This window comes from Ambystoma mexicanum, chromosome 12 (genome assembly GCF_040938575.1).
Source record: "Ambystoma mexicanum isolate Mex_15411 chromosome 12, UKY_AmexF1_1, whole genome shotgun sequence".
Taxonomy (NCBI): Eukaryota; Metazoa; Chordata; class Amphibia; order Caudata; family Ambystomatidae; genus Ambystoma; species Ambystoma mexicanum.
In genome coordinates, this window is record NC_090936.1 from 1,158,015,532 (window position 1) to 1,158,034,039 (window position 18,508).

Consider the following 18,508-nt stretch of genomic DNA (forward strand, 5'->3'; position numbering starts at 1 on the left):
TTCCAGTGTAGCCTATAAACAACTGGTTGTCCACTCTAAGTCTAGAAAGCCTAGAGATGTAAAAGCTTAAAGCTCTTTTTGGGTCCAGTCTGTGTAGTCTTTCTTCCTCCTTAGAAGGATGAGGATATATAATAAAATAAATACAAATACAAATGAGGTGGAGGATAGAATGAGGGTAAAACAATTTTCTGATTTAAATGAAAATCAGAAATTACCTTCGATAAAAATGATGGTTTAACCCTCAACACAACCCTGTCCTTATAGAACACAGTATAGGGTGGCCCAGAAGATAGTGCCTGCAATTCGCTAACTCTTCTTGCTGATGTTAGAGCAACTAGAAATGCTGTTTTCCATGTTAATAATCTTAATGGACACGTGTGCATAGGCTCAAAAGGGGCACACATTAAATACCAAATTGAGATCCCAAATCGGTACTTGAAATGGGTGAGGAGGAAACACATTAGTGAGACCTTTTATGAATTGTGTTATCAAAGGAATTTTGAAGTATGAGCATTCTTCCGATGAGCGCTTGAAGATGGAAAGCGCCGCAAGGTAACCTTTTATTGTTCCAATATTCAGACCTCTATGTGCTAGGGTCAGAAGGAAAGATAGTACTTCCGGAATACAACATAGAAAAGGATTGACATTCTTTTCCCTGCACCAGTTGCAAAACTTTTTCCAACGGCAACGGTACAGAGAGTTTGTTGCTGGCCTTCTTGCCGAAAGCAACACCTCCATAACATCCTCTGGAAGGTTCCAATCCCTCTATCTCAGCCTTTCAGATACCAAGCATGAAGGTTGAGTGTTTTGACGTCTGGGAGGAGAACCTGACCTTCCATTTGAGAGAGAAGGTTCTCTCTCTGAGGGAGACGTACTGGAGGACAGATGGACATGTCTAGAAGGTCCGGATACCACGTTCTCATGGCCCAATCCGGGGCAATTAGGATCATGCAGTTCCCGAAGCGTCTCAGCCTCCTCATGACTTGAGGAATGACAGAAATCAGAGGGAACGCGTACAATAGTGGGAAATTCCACTCCACCACGAACGCGTCCCCCAGGGCTCCTCTCGGGGGAAATTCCTTTGAGCAATACCTTTCGCATTTTCGGTTGATTCTGGTTGCAAACAGGTCTACTTGAGGGGTTCCCCAAAGGGCGAAGATCTCTTGAATGACTCCCTGAGCCAGTTCCCATTCGTGGGACACCATGCTCTGCCTTCTCAGAGCATCTGCCGTCATATTCTCTTCCCCGGCTAGATGAATTGCTGTTAAAGAGATTCCCTCCTGAATCGCCCAATACCAGAGCTGCATTGCCTCTCTGCACAGGGGTAGTGACCCCACGCCTCCTCTTTTGTTTAGGTAGTGCATGGCCACTGTGTAGTCCGTCATTATCAGGACATTCTTTTCCCTGACGGATGGCAGGAAGGCCTTCAGCGCTAATCTGATTGCCCCCAGCTCTAAAAGGTTGATATGTAGTTTGGACTCCGATGGAGACCAACGACCGCTGTTTGTCAAACCGTTGGCATGAGCTCCCCATCCCAGGAGTGAGGCGTCCGTCACTACTGTGATCTCCGGCCATGGTTGCCAAAAGGGTTCTCCTTTTAGAATGTTCTCTGTACAGGTCCACCATAAAAGGTCTTGTCTGACCTTGTTCGGAATCTGAAGAAGATCCGTCATTTGACCCGAGAACTGGGACCACTGAGTCTTTAGGGCCCATTGAAGGGATCTCATCCTCAAGCGTGCCTCTGGCACCAGAAAAAAGCAGGATGCCATGAGCCGAGCAACCTTAAAAAGTCGTAAACCAGGAGATTTTGGAATTTGGAAACCATCTGAAGAATGTCTTGAGCCCTCGACTTGGGAGGCAAGCTCTTTCCCAAGGATGTGTCTTATACAGCTCCTATGTACTGAAGCTGTTGGGAAGGTGTCATCTGTGACTTCTTGAAATTGAGGGAGAAGCTCAGTTTGTGGAGGAAGTGGCAGGTGACTTTCAGATGACTCAGTGCTTGCTCGGCAGAGCGCGCTCTGATCAACCAATCGTCCAGGTAGGGGTAGACATGAATCCCCCCTCTCCTGAGGTGCGCTGCCACCACTACCATTAACTTGGTGAAGACCCTTGGGGCGGAGGTCAACCCGAATGGCAGGACTCGAAACTGATAATGTGAGTCGCCAACTATGAACCTCAGGTATTTTCTGTGTTTGAGATGAATCGGCACATGAAAATAAGCATCCTGGAGGTCCAATGACACCAACCAGTCCTGGAGTTGAAGGGCCTGAAGGATCTGAGAAAGGGTAACCATCTTGAACTTGTCCTTCCTGAGGAACTTGTTCAAGTTTCTTAAGTCCAAAAAATACGGGGAGTACCAACCCTTGTTCCTCTCCGCTGCAGGTACTGGTTCTATAGCACCTTTCTCCAGCAGGGTTAGAACTTCCTGCTGTAGGAGCGGGTTTGAAAGTTTCAACAGGTGTCTCCCTGGAGGGTTGCTTTGAGGTTGCTTTAGAAAAGAAGGCAATAGCCTTGGGCTATTATTTCTAGAGCCCAAACATCTAAAGTAATGGCTCGCCATTCTTGCAGATGCTGCGACAGCCTGCCTCCCACAGGTGTTTTGTGGTGCAAGTCCTCAAAGTGGTTTTGTGGCGGATGTTGCAGCCGCTGATGGCAAAGAGGCTGCAGCTGGAGCTGGCCTAGCACGTTTTCCTCGTCCACCACGAGTGGCCTTTCTTTGGCCCCTTTGACTGGCCATTCCTCTCGTCTTCCCGTATGAGGTGTTATTACAATAGGATCGTCCCCTCCATGATTGCCCTTGCGCACGAAAAGGCTGAGGTTGCCTAATAGCAGCTCCTAAAGATTTGGCCGCTGCTTTTGAGGTCTGCAACCTCTCAAGGCTCTTGTCAGCCTTGTTGCCAAAAAGGTGAGACCTGTCAAAAGGCATGTTCAGGAGACGGTTCTGTACGTCCGGTGCAAAACCCGACTTCCGTAACCATGCAAACCTGCGCATTACTGTGCTAGTGCCCATGGGCCTGCTTACACTATCCGCAGTGTCCAATCCAGATTGAAGGGATTCCTGCATGGCCTCCTTTCCATCTCTAACAATGGCTAGGAAACCTTGCCTTTCTCCCCCTTCTGGTATGTGCTCCGCCGCCATTGCGATGCACTTCCGCAGAGTGTACAAGAATTTTGCCAAGGCACATGTGGAATTGGCAGATTTTAATGCCATGCTCCCGGCTGAAAATACCTTCCGTGCCCAACCATCCACACGCTTATCGTCCCTGTCTGGAGGGATAGACGGGTACGCAAGTTTGTTGGAAGCTGTAGCTGCCTGTATGACCAAACTCTCGGGAGTTGGATGTTTTGACAGATAGCCGGGTACGCTACTGGCTGGGCGGTATTTTGATGTTAGGGATTTATTCACCGGAGGAATAGAATCCGGAGTTTCCCAATTCTTGGCCACCCTGTTTTGTAAGGCTACATGAAAAGGTAAAACTGGGTCTTCAGTGGGACCATGATCCAATATGTCTGTCAAATTGTCCTGGACGAATTGGGCTGTTGGTTTAGCCCATCCCAGGTAGTCTACCACCTTGGTCATTAATTGACGATGGACTGGCATGCTCTCCTGGATCTGGTCTACCAAAATCATTTTCTGGAGAGGTATCTGTCATGATCTCTGCTTCCAAAAGATCAGGACTTGCCCGACTCCCTTGGAAAGCAGACCCATAACCCCGGTTCCGAGTGCCAGCCAGTCCCAATTGGGACCTTTTGGACCCTGTCCTGGCACCAGGCTCATAAAGATTCCCAGTCCCAGCGCTGGAAGCGCCGGGCTCGTAATGCTTGGGTGGACTTACCTGCAGCAGACCATGCTGCTTACTTACCTGCCAGTTGAACCCCTGATCCTCTTCTGTTTGGGACTACTTTTCCTGTTGGGTGGGGCAGGAGCCACTCCCTAGGTTCAGAACACTGGAACTCTTCTGGAAAGCAGGAACTCTTTTCTTACCTAGGCGTGGCTGTGGAAGGAGACACCTAAGCACTACAGGAGGCTATTTAAACCACACCCGATGGATGAATCTTGCTTTGCGTTATTCTGCATTCTCTGCAGCAGAACGCTCATCGTGTCTTCTGCTTCTGATCCTGGGCCTAAGGGAACAAAGGCTTACCATCCTGGAATCCAGTCTTCAGCAGCACCTGTAAAGACAAAGAAAGAACAGGTTAGCACTACGGTCTTCAGTGGCAGCGCATCTCTTACCTGGTCCATCGGCTGTCACCAACGCCTCGCGATGCATTCCGGCATCTGAAAGACAAAGGCTTACCTACTCTTCGCATGCTCCGGAGGTCTTCGCACTGCATTCCGGCATCTGAAAGACAAAAGCTTACCAGCTCTTCGCACGCTCCGGAGGCCTTCGGCGCTGCATCCCGCATCTGAAAGACAAAAGAAGGTGCGTTTAAAGAAATTGGGCAACTTTATTACTCACGTGCCATTACTCCTTCCCACGCCGAATCCAGTGGGTATTCCAGCACCCTTCAGCTTCTCTAAAGCTCCGAACTTGTACCTGCAAGATAAAAGGGACAGTTAGTGCGCATCGTGAAGCAGGCTACAAGCGCTTACTTACGTGCTTCCAGGCGCTTCTATTCCTCACGCGGGTTCGATCCTCAACTCTCATCAGCCCGCCATCCGCCATCGCCGGAACCCAGCAAAACAAGAGATATCATTACAAAAGACTTTTAAGACATTTGAAGTGCCCAGAACTTACCGTTCGTGCAGTTAACGACGGACAGCAGTCCTCTGAGGTCAAGAGGCCTGCACCCTTATCCAGTGAAGAAACTGGTTACGGCAACCTGCACCGAGGCAGATGGAGAGCCCAGCGTTCACTTACCTAAGGTGAGGGTGTTAACCTTTGGGGTTCTACAGGAGAAGAGAAAGGGAAGAGGAGAGAGGCACCCAATAACCCCAGTTCATTAATCCCATATTTTCTATCTGCAGACATCTTACTCTTTGAGTCAGACATACAGTGCACAGAGGTCCAGCCCAAAGAGCCAACCGTGTGTTACACATCACCTTTGAAGATACGGCATTCACCCAGTCAAGACCGGCGCCTCTGTGGAAATCAGGTGAGCGTTACAGTATCAATGCCACTTGCATTGTGCAAAGACTCCACCAAATCCCTCATTCTGCTTTCCTCTGAGATCAAGCATTCTGGCACATTTGGGGTGCCATACTCCAATCCAAAAGGTACATTTTCCTCCTCGGATCTCTCCTGTTCCTCAAAAATTGAGGTCAGGGATTTGAAAAACTCCTTTCTAGGGAGAGGCTTGAAAACCTTCTCTGGGAGAGGAGGAGGAAGGGGTGTAGTACCAGGCTCTGAAGGAATTACATGTTTTTTAACTTTTCCCTTCTCTTTTTCTGGATGCCCTGGCTTGGTTAGAGCCTTTGGCGCCGAGGGTTTCGGTGTCGACGTCGATAAAGGCGTCGACGGCGTCAATGAGATTGTGGTCGTCGACAGTGTCTGCTTCGGGGGCATTGAGGCGGCCTTTCGACAGTTTTTCCTTCGAGGTGTGAAAGGTCTCGGACGGTGTCGGTGACCTCGAGCGGTCGACTCGACTCGAGCGTTTTTCACTCGGCGTCCAGGAAGGTTCCCTATCCTTCCTATTACGATCACCCGGGCTCCAGGGCACGCGAGTGGCGGAGCGATGACGTTCCCGGCCAGCTTTCGAAGAAGGCGTGGACCGAGGCTTCGCTTTCTCAAACACCTCCATCATTTTGACCCTAAATGCTTCCCACTCTTCGGAAGACAAATGTTTTGTGGGGCATTTCATTTTCGGAGACTCGTCTGACGACGAGGTGGAAGGAGATATATGGGGTCGTTTCTTCGAATTTTTCGACGAAGACGACGAGCGATGAGAATCGCTTCGAGATCTAGATCTATGCCTTTCGCATTGAGGACATTTTTCCCCCATGGGGTCTCGACTCGACGCTAGAGGCTTTCCGATCCTTCGGACCTACCTGTAGCTTTCCTCTCCTTTCTCGCAAGGCCTTTCCCGTCATCGCCTGACACTTCGAACAGGCCTCCATGTTGTGGCCTTCCCCGAGACATCACAAACACTCGCAGTGCGGGTCCCTGATCGACATTTTTGAGCCGCACGACTTGCATTTCTTAAAACCCGATCTCAGGGTCGTGGTCGGCGTCGATGACGAGGACATTATTAATTCTCGTAATATTATATTTTCCTGACAGACCTCGAGGCGCGCCGAATGTCAGAAGCAACGCACTGCAGAAAAACGGAACTGAGGCCAACGGGCGCCGCGCGTGCTACTTATAGCTCCGATGACGTCACCCTCGATGGAGGCCTTCGAGGGACCATCGACTCGACGACATCGACGCACGGCGCCCTCTGCCGAAAAAATTTCCGAAGAGCAGCAAAGCTGGATGGAATACATCTAAAATGAGGAATACGTTGGAAGACATATGAGTGTTACACGTCAGTGATGACGAGTTTTGAGTATAAATGTTACAACTTGTAAGAAGTTTGTTTGAGTTTGAAGAGAGAAGGATGATCGCATCACTGCTGATATCCATGACTCCCCATTTTCTGTACTTGTCATTAAACGGACTCCCTTTGCCAAACAATTGAGTTGTCCTTATTGATTGGTGTTGGAGTAATAAATCTTCACCCCCATCGATCTCAAGGGTGCAGCTATCTCATCTTAAAGTAATTCTGAGCAAGCCTCTGCACTATGGGCCGGCCGGGGGTCTAGGAGTACACGGGTAATAAAAATCTCTGGTCACCGGCTGTGGGGGATAAAGCGCTCCTCCCACAGAGCAGGACAGATCCTTCACTCCAAATTGACATTCAAGGACTGAGTCAATTTTTAGTCATTTTTTTACAATTAGAATGAGAAATTATTTTGTTTTATGCTGTGTTTTTATGTAATTTCCAGGTGGGTTTTAAGAGCTATAGTGCCTTTTCCTAGGACCTTGGGGACTGAAATGGCCAGTTAAGACTAGTTTCTGGCTGCTCGTAAGATTTGACAAGTATGCGATTTGATGGAAAGATGGAAGGCGAATTTAGAACTAGGCTGATTATTTGCAAAGTCATAAATATTATAAATTGTATGAAAATGACAAAAATGTGCAAACTGGCCATGCTACCTCATACAGAGTTGGCGATCGGCTTACCTGATTCCCTATGACCCGCTCAAACCGCATATCTAATGCATATGTCAGGGGCTAGTAGAAATATGAAGTTATGAGACATAACTGGGCTTTTGTCAAAAAGTGGCCAAGAGAACAAAGAAGGGTAATAAAATGCCAGTAGACAGATGGTGCTCTCTTCCCTTGGACCAATCATGCCAGGGGGCGGAGAGAGAAATGGTAAACTGTCCTATCCGAGTGATAGGGGTAATTATAGAGTACTCCCCCTAGATTGTAAAGTGAGTGATGTCATTTCGGCTATAAAAGGGGGACTGTACTAGGACAGGTGACATAAAAATCCAGGAGACAGGAGAAGAATGACGGAGAGGAGGCAGCTGAATCATACCAAGGAGAGTGCAGTGAACAGACCACTTGATAGCTGTCCAGAGCGTCCTGAGATCCAGCTGACTGTCCAGAATCCCACACCATGGAGAGTGCAATGACCAGACCCCTTGCCTAGCTGTCCAGAGTGTCCTGAGATACAGCTGACTTTCCAGAATCCCAAACCAAGGCTTACTCTGTAAGTAGCAAAGAACCCCAGCCCTAAATTGCGTAAGCCCTTCCTTTTTGTAGTGTTGCACCCATTGAAACAAACTCCATTGAAACCCTCACATTGCTATTGTAATTCAGTCACCTTCCCATAGAAGAATCTGTGTTTAGCTTGTGTATGTTTGCATATTCTCTTTGATAAACCTCTCAGAGTCTGTGTAAATCCTTAGCATATTCGTAAGTAAATCAATGAATTCCCCATTGAAATTCACGGTACAAATTGGTTAAAATTTGAAATTAACCTCCTTGTCCCTAGTGTCTTTCTTTAATAATTATAGTCATTCACATATAGCCTCAAAAGAATTAGTCTCCTTGTAACTGAAAACCGAATTTGCCTGTGTATTGTGTGCATTACCCCACAAATTCCTATTTGCAACTGTCCTATTAAAACCCCAAATCGTAGTCCCATTGAGACCAATTCCTTTTGTCTACAAATCTATCTGCTATGTGTCTCTCATCGTGTCCATGAAAACCGATTTTCCTATTCTGAACTATACCCCTTCCCTGAACTGCCTGTCATTGTAAATCCTGTGTAAATAGAATTTCCATTTGCCATATGTATTTTTCTTTTTGCATTTGCTTTCTGCCCAAAACCGATTTTGGTACTTTATTTCTACGTTGCCCTGGTGTACTGATTAGTAGTCTTTAAGCTTCCCTATCTCCTCAAGTGTAGCAACACACATTTCTTTTCATTCTGTCCCATAGCCGTGTGAGTAATAAGCAAAATCCGATTCTGCCGTTTTGCTCCTAAAATTGGGTTTCACTTTCCGTGCTGGCCTCCCATCCTGGGGTGGTGGGCTTTACTCAAAATCCGATTTTCTCTCTCTATCCGTACTCCTTGCCACTGCCTTCCATACAAAGGGATCAAGTTAGCTAATGTTTGAGGATGAGTGTTGCAGGGGGGAGTGCTAAACCCCTGGTGTTATCTCTTTCTAAAAATTGCTCTTTTTATGTGTTGCCATTAAAGATTGTGAGAATTGTAACAGTATATCTTCACTGAATTGTTTTGTAGACATTAATGCAATGGTGTACTACAATAGTAGTGGCTGTACAATTGTTTGATTGTCCTTGTTCATTAAAAAATAAATTAATAAATATCTTATTGATACACACCTGCTTGATTCCTGGTCCATTGTGACACAGGCGTTTGTGGTTGTTGGGTGCGTGAAGGGTTGGAGGCTTACTCAAACAGAAAAGAACCTGTGGTTTATTAACAATAAAAAGCGCTTTATTGTACGCCACGTTCAGTGTCGGGGAAGGAGTCCCTGGCTTGAGTGTGCCATGTAATAAAACCGTAACAGGCCAGAAACTACTCTTAACTGGCCATTTCAGTCCCCAAAGTCCTAGGAAAATGCCATTAATACCTTTAAAACCGCCTGGAAATTATATGAAAAATATCAGAAAATGAAATTAAATCTCATTTTGAGTGCTGTGAAAAATGCCTAAAATGAAATCATAAAAAACACACAGGGAATTTCTTTTATACCCGTTACCTCCAAAAATGGATATTGTATCCTTTCTGTTATCCCAAACTATCTGTAACACACAAAACAGAAATCGGAAGGAGGCTTCTCTCGAGTCAATTTCTTTATTGCACCATAAATGTGAGCCCTAACACTCTCCTTAATTGGGACAAGATATCCTAACCCTTCATGATGTTCCCCACCCTAGAAAGCGCTGTTGCACCGACTAGCTGGAGGAAATATATGAGGGCGACACTCACCCTGGTCCTACATACGATGAGATGATTTTCAGGCAAAATATTAGCAATAATTACATTTAACACAGTCTTGATTTAGATGCAAAACAATTAAAAATGTGCAGTTTCGGGAATCCGTACCCTCGACTGCACAATATAGTCAAACAGACAGTTCACGTGGGACTAGACGTCACTGAATCGGACAATTTATTTGCCCTCCGTGAGGTGTGTCTGGTTGGCCCAAGTGTAATGTACTAAAACATTTAAGAATATAAATATAACACTCTCAGCATGTTGTAATACTCCCACTAGACATCTCTTGCTTTGGAGTACACACAAGGTAAGATTTTGCGAGAGAACATAGTTTGCACATAAAAACAATTACAATATCCACATCGTTAGTTTGGATTTCCAATTGGCACAAGTCTACTGTGTATCACTCTTGGTAAAGTGACATCTACAATTCTGGTCGACCGGTTTGAATGATTTTCTTTCGTGTATCATCTTCCTCAGGACCAATTACTTCTTTTTTAGATCCAATCTATATGCCCCTCACAGCCGCTGATTCAGCATATTCTGTGGGGCAAACAGAGAGAAGGTCAAGGTGACTTCTCTCCTGTGTAGGCTAGAGTGTATGGCAATTATAGCATTTTTTCATATAAAACTGATTCATCTTAGAAGAAATATTTGCTAACTGCAAGTCCTTTGCGTGACATTAAAAATAAGCTATTCACCTTCACCCCACCACCATATGGTGTGCGACATTATTTCCAATAATTACAGGTGCTGGTGGTCATACCTGTTTGTCTGTTGTATGTGCAGTGGTGATGCACACCTAACATGAAGATTTTCGGGCAGTTCTTGCTGGTCAAATCAGGGAACCTGTGTCGATGCTTGATCTATAACACAAGGTGATCATGCATTTTATTCCCCATTGGCATAATGCATTTGTGACCTTTTCTATATTGTAGCTAGGTTCCCCCACCATTTAGAGAGCCCTCTACTTACCTGTTGTAATATGGTTGTCTCACTTTGGGGCTGTTGACATATCTGATGTAGAGTTCTTATTGTTGTTGAACTTGGGATGATCCTGTTAATACAAGGAGAACCCAATACATATCAGCTACCCACATCTATAGGGCGTTTGTCTATTCTGTCTACCGCTTTCATTGTGTTCCACACCCATATGGGTACTTTTTACATGTTCGTGATGGACAAACTCCATCCCGCGGTATCCACGCTATCAACCCGGCTCAGGCGTTGTTCAGAAAAAGTATCCGTCATAAGTTGTAATTGAAAACCTTATGTAATGGGGGTAATTTGAGCACCCGTATCCGAGCCCCATGTTCCACTCCATCTTAGATTGCTTACTTGATTCTTATCTCTTATCCAGTCTATTGACTTGGTGTCTCACGCAGGATGTACGCTGTCCTCGCGGCGTTCAGATTTCAATCGAGAACGCGCGAGCTGTGTGTATGTTAATATGTCCTATGGGAGACGTCCCAGCGGCCAATTAGGATTCGGTGCCGTGTCATGTGACACGGTGGCCATCTTGGAATGGGCGCACTTATCCTCGATCCGTCCCATATTAGAATGGGCAGCGAGGGTAGGCAGCCACATATTTATGTTATTATTACAGTCTTTTAACCTCCCTCCGTTTCTTTTTATAGCCACAAGTAATTGAGCCCATTAGTTGTTCATTTCAGACCCCAGAGCCTACAGGGGCCCGTAAGCAATTTCGAGCGTACAGATTGCTTTACTCTGGGAATTACATATAGATGGTACAGATGCCAGGTATTTGGTATGCATGTTATAGACTCAACCCTATCTCTGAGTACCCTGAGTTATTTGATTAGTGCCAATGAATTCCATTGGATTTCTTTGTTTAAGCCATACCTGACTGTATTTAACCAGAAAATCCATTGTTCTTTTTTAAGGAGAATATCATGGAAGTTACCTCCCCTCTGGGGTGGACACACCTTCTCAAGTATAGTCCATTTAAAATCCTCCCCCGTGTGACCTTGGGACACAAAGTGGCCCACTAATGGTGCTGTCATTTTTCTTGTCCTTAAGCAGGATTTGTGTTCAATCAATCGTGTTTTTATTGGGCGTGTCGTCATCCCAATATACCTCAGGTTACACAGGCAGGTAATTAAGTATATGACCCCTTTGCTGTTACAGTTCGTCAGGTGCCTCTGTATCCACTGTGTCTTCCATCCTATATCGATGGATTTACTTCTTGTGGTCTGTTTACACATCACGCATGCCCCACACGGGGTGTGTCCAACTGCACTGGTTGTGTCCCAAAGGGTAGTTTGTTTGGCATTGTTCTTCGGTTCTACAAGTGTGTGAACCAAGCTGATCCATTCCAAACTCGCATAGAGGTAACACAATTTATGCAGAAAATAAGGTTAAAAGAATTCTTTGGGATAAAAGTGACTCTAGACCAGTAGAGGACACAGGTCTACGACCTCCTTCACAATTCATCCCACCACCATACAGTAACACACTGGAATCAGCAACCTTCGAGCAAGCCCTAATGAAAAAGCTGAAGGAACTGGAAAATAACCTCCCCTTTATCAATAATAATTGTACAAAAGAACAATTGTTAGCATTGAACAACCTCGTTAAGAATTATGCTATCGTAATAAAACCGGCTGATAAAGGGGGAGGTACGGTGATAATGGACCAGGAAGATTACGAGAACATGGTCAATGACCTTCTGAAGGACATAAGAAGCTACCGTAAGTTACCAGCAGATCCCACGCAAGTCATTCGAAGGTTAATTGCACCATTGGTGGAAGAAGCACTATTGAAAAAGCTGGTCATCAGCAATGAGGCCGCTTTTCTTACACAGCCGAATTTGAGAATTCCGGCTTTCTATGTGCTACCTAAGGTGCATAAGGGGGTCTCCCCTATCCCTGGGAGACCTATTGTGTCGGGGATACAATCGATCCTGGAACCCCTGTCACAATATGTGGATAGGTTCCTTCGCGATGACATACCTAAGATGAAATCGTATGTCAAGGATTCGACAGCAATGCTTGTCCTAATAGATAATCTTCCCTTCAATAACATCGAACAGTAGCTTGTAACAATGGATGTGGAGTCGCTCTACACGAATAATCCTCAATTGGAAACTATTGAGATGGTAAAATGGCATCTCCTACAAAAACCGACCTCAGACTGGGCCATGTTGAATTCATCACTTCCCTGACAGAAATAGCACTGACCAAGAACTTTTTCTTATTTAATGATCAGTTTTACCAACAAATTTCCAGGACGGCAATGGCTGCCACGTTTGCCCCTTGTTTGGCAAACCTATATGTGGACCATTTTGAAAAGGAACATGTATACTCCGCCACCAATCCTTTTTTGAATAACATCAAGGTGTGGTGGAGATACATTGATGATATCTTTATCATCTTCCATCAATGGCTCAACAATCTAAATCCGTTTCTGAAATTCACTATTGATTAAAGCAAAACAGAAACACATTTTTTGGACCTACACGTGGTGGCCTAAGACGGAGGACTGATCTCGAAGATCTACAAAAAATGCACCGACCGGAATGCACTACTAAACTATGGTAGTTATCACCCACGTGCTCTATGTGATAATTTGCCATTTGGGCAAATCTTACGCTACAGGCGCACTTGCACGAAGGTCGCAGATTACCAACGACAATCGGCAGAGCTCAAATGTCAATTATTAAGGACAGGATATCCAAGAAAAGTTGTGAAAGAGACCCAAAAGCAGGCAAGGAACATACCATGGGCGACTACGCTGCAACAACATGCCAAAACGACTCAGGTAGACAGTATTACAGCAGTATTGAGTTACTCCCCACTTTTCAACACCTTAAAAAGAGAGATCAAGAAACTGTGGCCAATTTTGAATACTGGCAACATGGAATTGGCTCAGCCGATATGCGCCATCAAACGGAGAAGGAACATCCGGGACAGATTGGTTCACACACTTGTAGAACCGAAGAACAATGCCAATCAAACTACCCTTTGGGACCCAACCAGTGCAGTTGGACACACCCTGTGTGGGGCATGTGTGATGTGTAAACAGACCACAAGAAGTAAATCCATCGATATAGGATGGAAGACACCGTGGATACAGAGGCACCTGACGAACTGTAACAGCAAAGTGGTCATATACTTAATTATCTGCCCGTGTAACCTGAGGTATATTGGGATGACAACACGCCCAATAAAAACACGATTGATTGAACACAAATCCTGCTTAAGGACAAGAAAAATGACAGCACCATTAGTGGCCACTTTGTGTCACATGGTCACACGGGGGAGGATTTTGAATGGACTATACTTGAGAAGGTGTGTCCACCCCGTAGGGGAGGTAACTTCCATGATATTCTCCTTAAAAAAGAACAACAATGGATTTTCCGGTTAAATACAGTCAGGTATGGCTTAAACGAAGAAATCCAATGGAATTCATTGGCACTAATCAAATAACTCAGAAATAGGGTTGAGTCTATAACATACATACCAAATACCTGGCATCTGTACCATCTCTATGTAATTCCCAGAGTAAAGCAATCTGTACGCTCGAAATTGCTTACGGGCCCCCGTAGACTCTGGGGTCTGAAATGAACAACCAATGGGCTCAATTACTTGTGGCTATAAAAAGGAACAGAGGGAGGTTAAAAGACTGTAATAATAACATACGTATGCGGCTGCCTACCCTTGCCGCCCATACTAATATGGGGACGGATCGAGGATAAGTGTGCCCATTCCAAGATGGCCGCTGTGTCACATGACACGGCACCGAATCCTAATTGGCCGCTGGGATGTCACACATAGGACATATTGACATACGCACAGCTCGCGTATTCCCGATTGAAATCTGAACGCCGCGAGGACAGCGTACATCCTGCGTGAGACGCCAAGTCAATGGACTGGATAAGAGATAAGAATCAAGTAAGCAATCTAAAATGGAGTGGAACATGGGGCTCGGATATGGGTGCTCAAATTACCCCCATTATAGAGGGGTTTCAATTAGAACTTATGACGGATACTTTTTCTGAACAACGCCTGAGCCGGGTTGATAGCGTGGATACCGCGGGATGCAGTTTGAAAGAAAATCATTGAAACCGGTCGACCAGAATTGTAGATGTCACCTTACCAAGAGTGATACACAGTAGACTTTTGCCAATTGGAAATCTAAACTAACGATGTGGATATTGTAATTGTTTTTATGTGCAAACTATGTTCTCTCGCAAAATCTTACCTTGTGTGTACTCCAAAGAAAGAGATATTTAGTGGGAGTATTACAACATGCTGAGAGTGTTATATTTATATTCTTAAATGTTTTAGTACATTACACTTGGGCCAACCAGACACACCTCACGGAGGGCAAATAAATTGTCCGATTCAGTGACGTCTAGTCTCACGTGAACTGTCTGTTTGACTATAGTGTGCAGTCGGGGGGTACGGATTCCCGAAACTGCAAATTTGTAATTGTTTTGCGTCCAAATCAAGACTGTTAAATATAATTATTGCTAATATTTTGCCTGAAAATCACCTCATCGTATGTAGGAACAAGATGAGTGTCACCCTCAAATATTTCCTCCAGCTAGTCGGTGCAACAGCGCTTTCTAGGGTGAGGAGCATCATGAAGGGTTAGGATAGCGTGTCCCGATTAAGGAGAGTGTTAGGGCTCACATTTATGGTGCAATAAAGAAATAAAATGAAATCAGTCTTTTATTGTCAATTGGTAGTGTCGGTCCCCCCTGTGGGAGGGCTGCTTCATCCCCCCAAAGCCATCTGTCTTCCTCTTGGCTAAGCCGGTAACCAGAGATTGTATTAGTCCCCGTTATGCGCAGGACCTTGGCCACGCAGAAACCATGGACGATATTTAAGATCGGGGCTCACTCCCGTGGTAAGTTTCTTTCCAGAAACCCTTCCGTATGGAAGAGATGGAGGTTGCCATGGAGAATATCAACAAAGGCCTGTTGTCCGAGTCACGTGAGGACCCGACGTACGCCACAGCGGCTTACTCACGTTCATGCTCCACCCATTTCAGGAAGTTAAATAGGTTCTCTTCCTGTTGTACCATGCTTCTAATTGAAGTTATTCCTTGGACTCTTACCTGCGAACTACCTTTCGTCTTCTTGTTTGATCACCCGGCTTCCGACCCTGCTTCGTCCGACCAGCTCCTGCCTTCCGAATTCGTACAGTCTTTGTCTTCCTGGTAATGATCCCTGGACTGCATTCGACCTGCTTTCTCTTACTGTTCTGGTCACAGCGTTTACCTGCGCGGGAATCCTTCCTTCTACTTGTTGCGAGTACTGCCTCCATTGCAGATCACAGTAGGACCCGCTTTCAATTGGCTTATCTGCTGCACGCGGCATCAGGAGAACAGCATTGCCCAATTTACATCCTCGGCGTCTCTTGAATAAGAGCCAGGTTCTTCCAGCTGTGGTAAGCTACTCTGAGTTTTTCTGGGGACAGTGTCTATTTGTTTATTGCTCTCCAGTTTTCTCTTACCAGCGCATCCAAACTACTTTTCCCAGAATCCAAATAACTATTTCCTGAAACTTAATTGTTTTCCCAAACCTGGTCATACTGAACTACCAATACCCTGACTAGTCAAGTGCCCTTAGAATGCTCTGCTGAACCAGTGCACCATCCCGTCACCAGTGCGTCCCTTGTGCCGCCCGGGTCAGGTTCCCATACTAACCTTCCCATTTGTTATTTTTTCCTGTCATTGATTCCTTATCTGGTTTTGGCCTGTTCTTATCACTTGACCTGTGGCATCATATTGTTGGTAAGAACGAAATTCTTGAGTAGGAGGGGGGTGGCGTTTAGAACTTCTATCCATCCAGTAATATTCTCCCTTTCCTAGGTCTGGGAATCCCCGTCCTTAACAGTGTATTCAAGGTACTTTCTCTGTTCTATAGGGGGATTGCATTTGATGATACTTGTGCAGACCATTAACGATTGTTATTTCTTTTTCAGCATTGGTGTAAGCGGTGCATGTATTCCCCGCTCTTTTGTGGCATCAATTCCTCTGTCTGTCTCTTTACACCAGCAGAGGGGTGTATCGTAAAAAAGAGTTTCCCTCAAGTTGAGGAGGCCTGTATTCTGGGAGGTTGTTTTCAAATCAGGCTCAGTGTCGATCTTGGCTTTTGTGGCTTCGCCTACCCCCTGGCAGTATAGGCGTGGTGAGTAACAGTCCCTTTGAACTTTTCAGTTTGCTCTTTGTGGTGGGTGCAGGAAGGGCTCACACATCCTGGTCATGCTTTAGCCACACTTTGCTTCCTTTGAAATCTCTGGGCCCCTGCCTTCATGTCTGGCAGAGCAGGGAATTATGAGGCCCTCAGCAGCATCACATTTTATTGCGGGATGGTTCACTGGTAGGTGCAGCTTCCAGTTGGAAGTGGGGCTGTTTCACCACGAGTTCCTGCCTTCATGCCAAAACGGGTTTTTCCTGTAGTAAGTGTCTCTTCAAAGGTGACTGGAGTCTTGTGGGTTGGGACATAATGTACATTTGCTTGGGCCAACCCTCCCGACCCCCCATTATATTTCCCTGACAGTGCCATCTTTCCACTGTGGCTGTTTTTCTTTTCACACATGTGCAGGCTTTTTGCTTCTGATGTTTAAAACCCAATCTTGCAGGTCACAGGATTCTTTGATTTCTCTCCTTTTTCAGCAGGTTTGCATTTGCTGTTGATCCATTGACAATGAGGGGTAGGCCCCCTGCTACATGGTTCTTTAATTTGATGTGAACAGAATAAAAGCCATTTTTGGTTGTAGTATTGAAATTATTGCCCCTCATGTGACATAAAAGTAAAGCAAGGCAGTTTTTGGTTGCAGTATATGACTTCTGGCCATTCAGGTGAAATGAAAGTAAAGCAACACTGCTTTTGGTTGGAGTTTCAGGTGAAATTCAATCACAGCAAGGCCATTTTTTTGGTGGCAGTATTTCAATTCTACTGTTCAAGTGAGAGGGGCTTCTGTCTATGGCCTTTAAATGCACCCCACATGGCAATGTCCTGAGTATGAGGGAGGAAGGATAGAGTGGAGTCGAAGATTGCTCCGAGATTCCTGGCTTCCGAGGAGGGAGCAGGGGGAGGACCCATGGAGGAAGGCCGGAGAAAAGGGAAGAAGTAGGGTGCTGGGTCCTAATAGGGAGGATCTCCATTTTGCTGGCATTGAGGCAAAGATCATTAGAAGTGCACCATGCCTGCATGGCAGAGAGTCAGTCGGGGAAAAAGGAGGGTGCAAGGGTGTTTGTATGAAGTTTGAAGAGCTGTGTGTCGTCAGCATAGGACTGAAGTTAGGGGAGAAGGAGTAAATGATGTGTGCAAACATAGTAAGGTATATGTTAAAGAGCCATGGTGAAAGAATGGAGCCCTGGGGGGTGCCACAGGTGTAAGAGGAGGAAGGTGAGGGGAATTAGCGCAGTATGACTTTGGAAGAGTGATTGGTTAGGAAGGAGATAAGCTATTCCAGTGCCCACTGCCAGATACATAAGGGGGTCATGGAGCCTCTTTATGAGGATGGGGTGGTTCACTGTGTCAAATGCAGAAGAGAAGGGGGATGAGGACCGCTGGGGAGATCGAGCACTTCTTCATCAGTGTTCAGGAGAGCAGTTTCTGTGCCTCTGGATGCTCGGAACCCAGACTGATGTTCGTGAAGACCGTCAACAAGTTCAGTGAGACCGTCAACAAGTTCAGTGTGGGAGTTAAGTTGGGGGAGGGCGAACTTCTCAAGCAGTCTCCCCAGGAAGGGGTGATGGAGATGGGGCGATAGTTGGCCGGGAAGGAAGGATCTGCTAATGTTTTTTTAAGGAGGGGCGCACAAGGGAGTGCTTGAGGGAGGATGGAAAAGAGCCAGTGGCAAAGGAGTCGTTACAGAGATCGGCGAGAGAGGAAATGTTATCCTTGGTGGTTCTGGATGAGCAAGGGGCCAACTGTTTGGAAGAGGCCTTCATGGAGTTGGCTGCTCTGGTGACTTCTTCCAGAGACAGAGGCAAAGGAGAAGGAAGAGAGTGAGTGGTCGGGGAGGCAGGGGGATGGATGGGTTGGGAGAGTGCATGACAAGGCTAATCA

At 45.8% G+C, this 18,508-nt stretch overlaps 1 long non-coding RNA gene across 1 annotated transcript in view; it reads right to left on the minus strand.

The window, feature by feature from the left end:
* LOC138514325 (uncharacterized) overlaps positions 1 to 18,508 on the minus strand; it is a 217,915-nt gene that overhangs the window by 194,686 nt on the left and 4,721 nt on the right. The window lies entirely within an intron of this gene.